The following is an 8,476-nucleotide window of genomic DNA, read 5'->3' as shown; positions in this document are numbered from 1 at the left end:
ATTGCAGATATATATTTATATATATTCGTTGTTAATATGAACAAATCAGTGGATAAATTTAATATATTCAACATCGCATTGATATTCATGAACGGTCATAACGTATATATTGCTCCGAATTGGCACATGTATTCGATATTCTAGTCAATTTTGATGAGAGTTGGGGTTGATCCATCTGTCAATGATTGATGATATAGTCCATATAGTTTGAAAGTTTTGTCAAGGCATATTTGACAATGATAGTGTTGTCAAATTAAGAATAGATTTGAAGATACGTTCGATATAATTGGCAGTGATAGTTTTATCAACATCTAACCAAAGACTATATATTGTATACTACATTCTTTTCAAAATACGACGATATTTTCGATATACACTTTAATTACTTGTGATAAAGCTTGTGTATGATTGCCATCAGTGTAATAGTAAAACGCCAAACCACGATAATTTTAATGAACGTCTACATTTACCTAAACGTCTGATCACAGTCAAATATATTCTGAAACCGACTTTATTGAAGTTTTTTTGAAAAATAAGTAGTAACTCCTATGGACCCGATAAGTAAAACATAAATCAAACAAAAACGCAATTTATTTCCAGAATACATAATAAATATTGAACAGTGAAAGTGAATTAAATAATCCAATAATACGATTATTTGGCAAGACATCATTTCTGGTATCTTGGTTATTCATCGTGAAAGTACAATTTTTTTAAAACTGCCAAGTGCAAAATATAAATGCATAACAAATTCAAAACTAATAAATGTCATCCATTCGTTGTAAAATATATATAAAATGCAGTATCAAACTCATTAACAAAATGTGAACGCACAAAAAGTTCAAAATATGAAAGTTGCAACAGTTATTTCCAGAAAATATTCACAATGGCATACCAATCTGCAGCCCCTTGAACAAGGCGTAATGTTATCCATGCGTACCACCACTTTTTAATTCCAGTCAACAGTTCCCGCACACTCACACTGAGACCACTACCTTTGCCAAGCTTTTTATTAGTTTCTGAACTGATATTGTTGTCTCATTTTGACTACTGATACCTAATATCTGGCTTAATTGATACCCAATATGCACCGAAGGTCGTGCTTTGAAAAAGTCCATCAGTGAAGTGCATCGGTGACAACGATTACTATGTAAGTTGCTTAAGAAGTAGAACAGCTTACACACACTACTAATGTAACATAAACTATTTATATCTGCGTGCATTGCCAAAGAGATTATTTCACCCCATATTTCTATGGGTAATGCGTAATTATTCACAACATTAATATTAACCTCATTCTCAGCACCTATTTTCTGAAAGCTGCCCTCCTCTTTCTCAGCATCTACTTCCAGTTCGATATCACCTTGCTTCTCAGCACATACCTCCGGTTCATTATGGTCCTGTTCGTCAGCGCATGCGTCCAGCGGGATGTCACCATCCTTTTTATCATCAAATACGTCCATGTAACCATTCTGTTTATCAGTACCTACTTCTGGTTTGTCATAGGCCTTTTTCTCGGCACGTACTTCTGGTTCGTGACTCTGTTCCTCAACGTCTACGTATATATTCTCACCATCCTGTACATTCATGTTATAACCATTTAGTATATCGGTGCCTACTTCCGCAACATAACCACCTACTTTCTCAGTGACGTCACCGTCTTGTTTATTAGTGCCTACTTCTGTGTCATTCACTTCCAATTGCTCATTGTTGTTAAAGTTCTTAGGTCTGATTGGTATTTGATTTGATGTATTAAAAACTGATATTGCACGACTTTGACTTATAACATCTCCTTGAATGCTGTAGTAGTGTTCACCTTGATTCTCTGAATCATGTGCCAGCCATAAAGTTGGAATATTATCATCATATGTTCCATACGGTGAAATAAGTCTTGTTCCTCCAGGTCCAATTGACGAAAATATTATGAATTGCACATTAAACATCTGGGAAACTCACGATACAGTGATACAATCACCATGTGTTCCAGTTCGAGACATTGATTGTAGGTATGCTTCCAAATTGTTCATACCCCAAAAATGAGCAAGTGATGTTCCGTTGGCAATATAAGGTCGAGCTCTGAGATCATCCACAATTCCCCGTCGCAGTGTCTATGGAGATCGATAAATACCATTATTGTTGAGTTGGTCTGCAATAGCAGAAAACTGACAATCGCCATTAGGCTCCGGATCCAGATGCACGATAAATCCATACCTGTTAATCCAATCTCCTCTACTCTGCGGAATATAGTATTTCTTCTTGTTTTCCACAAGACTAGGAGCCATTTTTTTGCGTTTACGTTCAGCCGCTCGAGTCAAACTGGTGATATTTTAGTTTCCTACCACCATATCCTTTTGTTTCATTAAACGCTTTTTCTACACACGTTTTTATTGCACTTTCTCATATAACTAGCTTGTTGTCATAGTAAATTTTACCATGGTGTAGACTGTATTTATTACAACCTGCAAATAGGAAGAAGATATTCTGAATATTGGCTACATCACTGATTCACTTAAGAAAATAAGAATAATAGTAGATAGTATCTACTTGCACACTACTTGACTATTGTCTGTTGTTTTATATTTTGTAGACAGAATGGTGCTTACAATTATAAAATACGCTGGATGGGGTGGTATATTTAGAATATATTTATCTGCACAGGGGAAACAGTGATCATTACGGAAAAATAGATTGGTTAGATAGATAGCCTCCCCCAATCAACACACATCACTATAGTGAGACAGATCAAGCTTTCAAAACTGAAGAAACAATGCTTGCAGTTTTCTCAATAGTCAGTCTATATAGGAAATCTACTATTTCGTTTGTTTTAATCTTTCTTTCTAGTAAATATATATGCTTTGAAATAGATCCATTCAGAAATTAGAAACCTCACGTGAGGTTATCTGTAGTTTCATATATTAACGTTTCTTTATTATTTTAGGAAAAAACTGGTGTTGGTTATTTGAGCAAAAATGTTTCAAGCATCAAGGCTATTCCACTAACTAGACAGTTACTTAGCAGTACCCCCTCCCCCTGTTTCCAAATGTTCGGACCCGCCAGTGAGTTAAAGGAGAAGTCAAGCCAAACAACATAATGCTCCCCGGGGAAAGAGCTCCATAAACGTAGGAGAATGCAATTTAAAGTTTTTGTATATCACTTTTCTTTCTCTAGATATTCGACTTTTCATCAATATTATATAGTCCGCCATCTTGAATCCCCGGCAAAGGATTGTGGGTAAAGTGTAACATCATAACCACAAAATTGAAAAAATGCTTTCATCGATAACATTAGAAATACTGATGCGAATTTGTACAAATTTTCGGTGAGCATAGTAATTAGAAATTACAATGTTGCAAATAAACATAAAGTGAAGATATTGTTACAAACGTAACAAAATAAAAAGTCATTATTTTAGTCGTTAAAATAGAATGACACTTTTTATTCCCCTTTTTGTCGTCAACAGGTTATATATCACCTATCATCGATAAATTGTATACAATACAAGTCATTGAAAATGACACAGTCCCCGTTAAGTTCTCTTTGTGCTCGTCATATTAAAGCGGAGGGGTTGTCGCGAGTGTGTCCTTGAAACTTCAGTTCCAAGTGGCGTATACAACAGATTGTTTATTTACATCAAAACACGTGTTTCGTGTCATAGTAATATGGCCAAAATAAAAACAGCCGTTATTCGGCTATCTTTGATCTGATTATGAAACACACTGATATGTATGATGTGCCAAATACGAATGAAAATGGTACATAAATTGTGGAAATATAGTAGTAAGGCCAAAAAGTCAGATGGCTGTCAATCGGCCATCCTTGACCAGATTTTGAAACAAATTGTCATGGACATGCATCCTAACATGTATAAAGTACATGTATGGGCCAAATTTGAATGAAAACTGACAGAGCACGTCCAAGATACCGCATAAAAAAACAAAAACAAGATGCCTGCCAGTTGACCATCTTTGATCCAATTGTGAAATAAATCGTCATGGACATGTATCCTAACATGTATAATCTATGTACCAAGTTTGAATGACAACTGACAAAGCATGTCCAAAATACAACATTTTCAAAAAACAAGATGGCTGCCAGTCGGCCATTTTGAATCGAATCGCTAAACTACTGCATGTGCATATGTCCCACATAAGGTACTAGGCACATGCAAAGAATGAACGGAATCGGTCCACAGGATTCTAAAATATGACGGACAGACTGACGCACGGACAGACGGACACACGGACGGTCGGACGGACGGACAGACTCAGGAACTCACGGACGGTCGGGGACATGTATCCTAACATGTATGATCTATGTACTAAATTTGAATGAAAACTGACAAAGCATGTCCAAAATATTACATTTTCAAAAAACAAGATGCCTGCCAGTTGACCATCTTTGATCCAATTGTGAAATAAATCGTCATGGACATGTATCCTAACATGTATAATCTATGTACCAAGTTTGAATGACAACTGACAAAGCATGTCCAAAATACAACATTTTCAAAAAACAAGATGGCTGCCAGTCGGCCATTTTGAATCGAATCGCTAAACTACTGCATGTGCATATGTCCCACATAAGGTACTAGGCACATGCAAAGAATGAACGGAATCGGTCCACAGGATTCTAAAATATGACGGACAGACTGACGCACGGACAGACGGACACACGGACGGTCGGACGAACGGACAGACTCAGGAACTCACGGACGGTCGGGGACATGTATCCTAACATGTATGATCTATGTACTAAATTTGAATGAAAACTGACAAAGCATGTCCAAAATATTACATTTTCAAAAAACAAGATGGCTGCCAGTCGGCCATCTTTGATCCAATTGTGAAATAAATCATCATGGACATGTATCCTAACATGTATAATCTATGTACCAAGTTTGAATGAAAACTGACAAAGCATGTCCAAAATACAACATTTTCAAAAAACAAGATGGCTGCCAGTCGGCCATTTTGAATCAAATCGCTAAACCACTGTATGTGCATATGTCCCACATAAAGTACTAGGCACATGCAAAGAATGAACGGAATCGGTCCAAGGGATTCTGAGATATGACTCCGGACGGACGCACGGACGCACAGACGCACGGACGCACGGACACACGGACGGACGGAGACCGAATTATAAGTCCCCGTTTTCGGACTTCGTCCGAACGGGGACTAATAAGGAAATTTGAGTACTTAGTAGAAAAACACAAAAATGAATATTGTCAGTACTGTTGCCATGACAACTATTTTATATGCACTGGTACATGTATGCTACCATGTTCTAAACTTTCAGCCAATTTGAAGTTCAACTTTTGAAGTTATAGATGAAATCATTTTCTCAATTTATGACAACAGTGGATAAGCTCGGGGATGCCCGGTGGCCGAGGGGAAGACGTGTAGTGGCGTGAAGCTAGGCGATTAGGTGCCGTACGCGAGCGCCGGTTCGAGTCACGCACGCAGTACGTATTTACTATAAGTAGACATAGTCTTTACCTTGCCGTTTATTCGGTGTTATTTGCTTACTTTACTTCCTATGTCGACAGCAACTATGAGTTTAAAATTATTTCTCAGTACTTATTCACTGTTACAATGCTGTACCATTACTTTCACCATCCTACTACAGCCAGATTTGAAGGCCTTTGCCGCATTCTGGCCATGCTGTGTGGCGCGTATCGCGTGGACGGGATTCATGTTCTCTGCACGTAATAAGCTCGGTTATTAAGTATCCTTTTTGGGGGATGCCCGGTGGCCGACGGGAAGACGTGTAGTAATTACCGCCGGTGACTTCTTCGATACATTCAAATCACCTAAAAAAATACCTAAGCTTGGCAACGTCTCAGTTTGTACTCGTTGATCTGCGCAACAGCCAAAGTCGCCATCTTTGTTTATATAAGACCCATATATCTCCCGCATGCGTAGCGCGACGACTACTGCCATTGCATTATTTTTATGAGTATACGCATTATTTCATTTAACACAACACAAGTTTGTTCTGTATAATTGGCAGAGATGGTCATTATTCAGCTTCTCTGCAATAGCAATTCGCTTGTCCTTGGTTATGACAGCTGTATACAAAAATGGTACTACACGGTGTTTTTTTCCTTTATTGTACTTTATAGAGAAAGCAGGTTATCACATGATGGGTGGACGAGGAGCATCAGAAATATCTGTAAAATAAAGTGCGCATTTTCGGACATGGTGTCCCTGTTCTATATAATGTTTCCCTATCTTGTCAATCAGTTCGATATTTAAGATTTACAAGCTCCATTTTATCCCAGATGCAGGTCTCCATCAATCAGTAATATACGTTTGAGAGTCATAGTACTACTGTCAATGAAAATTGTCCTCTCCATCATTATTCGTTTTTGGAGTTGGTGGTTTAAGTTGATCACTTTTCTTCCCATATTGTAACACATAGTAATTTCACCAGTAGCGTAGTTATGCCAATGCCAGCTTTCAGAATTGAGAATGCACTTTTTTTCACCGGACACTGACTTGATGACAATTGACACTAATTATGGGTTAAAATTACTACACCATGGTAAAGAATCAGTCTATAGGCAATGATGGCAATGATAAGTGTCGGATGATATTGATGGCAGCATTTATACATATGTTTGTACAGGCATAGATTAGGATAGACATCCTTGGCACCGATACTGCTATTGATACCAAAGGTAGCTCCTTGTAAATGTGGAAGACGCTACAGACGAACCTGTAGGCTTCTAACCAAGCCATCACAAATATTATACTCAAATTATGAGTTCACATGGCACGTTGGTGTTTGCTTTTTCGGCCATGGCAATGAAAATATTGTACTCGTGCAAGGGTTGATCATACTGTCTTTCCCAGCCATAGTTTATGTCATCAGCAAAATAATTTTCACATTTGAAGTCTTGAAAAATTGATTCAAACGTGGTAAAATGATTATGATGGCGACGGTCAGACATTCCGTTGACATAATTATTCTTGGCAGAATGTTTTACTAGCACTGTGTATGCAATGTGGTTATGTGGCTATCAATTGACATATGATGTGTTTGATGTAACTCAACAAATAATTAGCTTAGTTGTTGAATTTGTCTCACATGCAGGTAGTAGACACAGTCAATGAAGGTTAAGTCGAATGATTCAGTCAGAATTTGACTCATAACCTATGCATGCTTCGTGTTTCATGCTTTGGCACCAGTGAATGCGAAACAAACACACATAGACTTCAATCACAAAATACTGACATGACACGCTCAATGCAGTTTAACATTTAATATGGGTCTTCCATATCAATTGAGGACTATTTAAGTTGTAGCAGTGTTTCAAATTTTAAAAACAGTCGACGCTTCGAGACTGTTATCACTTTTTTGAACTTTATGAAATGTACAACTTTGCATCCTGTTTTAAACAGAATGCAATTTTTTTTGGCAACTACAAAACCCGAGCTTTAAACTATGTGTTTCGATATGACAATAACATCGGCCAATTTTCCAAACAACATTGCCATATTGCCCATCATTTTGCACAAATGTGTGTGCTGTTCTCAACATATTATGGCCAACTTGTGTGACAGTCAGCTAAATAAGTGTTTACAAGTATTTTTTTAAAAACTTTTTCGAGCTTTCAACTACGGCATTTCAACATAGGTGAAACTTTGCAGGCAACTTTGCCAACTTCCCCAACAGATTACGGCCAACTTTTACCGACCACAGAAACCAATTTTTCATTTCGTACGAATTTTAAACATTACTTGAACATTTGAGAGTATTTTCACCACCTTCAACAAAATATTATTGACATCACAATTACGAAAACACATTTTAAGTTGACATATGTTACTCGTATGTATGTGATGAAATTGTAAAAAAATGAGCTCAGTGGCTTGTTCAATTTGTGCAGATACTAAACATGCTCGTACAAGGTACTTTAAAGAAATCTGACAACTATAGAGCATAGTTTTGTTTGTATTGCGTGAAATTGGAGAATACTATTTTCTCCCAATAGGTTTGTTTTTTATGTGTGGAATTAGTTATGTTCAAAACATTTGAGCGGGATTTGCCTTTCATATGACACTATGAATGCGTGTGTGACTTCTCAACATTTGGAAAGGAAGGTTTTCGATAGCCAGCATTCGAGATTGTACTCAAAATTCATTGTACATTAAACATCCCATTCCTGATTACGTGTAACCATTGCGTGATGGTATATTCTACTAAATGTTGCACAGAACATTACTGCACAACTGTACATAAACTGTACACATTTGTTATATAATATTCCAAGCAACATTATGTCAGTGACTTTGATTTATTCCAATGACAAATATGCCCAATACCTTATATCCGGGACTAGTTTCTCGTATATTTTTTTTTTATATTTGTACTTTGCCATTTCATACTCAGAAAAAAAGTTATTCGGGCGGAATGGTAAGGACAGGATGACGTACGGGCGGACGAAGTAACAAACGCCTTGTTGTTGGTC

This window comes from Saccoglossus kowalevskii, chromosome 11 (genome assembly GCF_978046115.1).
Source record: "Saccoglossus kowalevskii chromosome 11, keSacKowa6.1, whole genome shotgun sequence".
Classification (NCBI taxonomy): domain Eukaryota; kingdom Metazoa; phylum Hemichordata; class Enteropneusta; family Harrimaniidae; genus Saccoglossus; species Saccoglossus kowalevskii.
The sequence above is the reverse complement of the archived record's forward strand: the minus strand, read 5'-3'. Positions refer to the sequence as shown.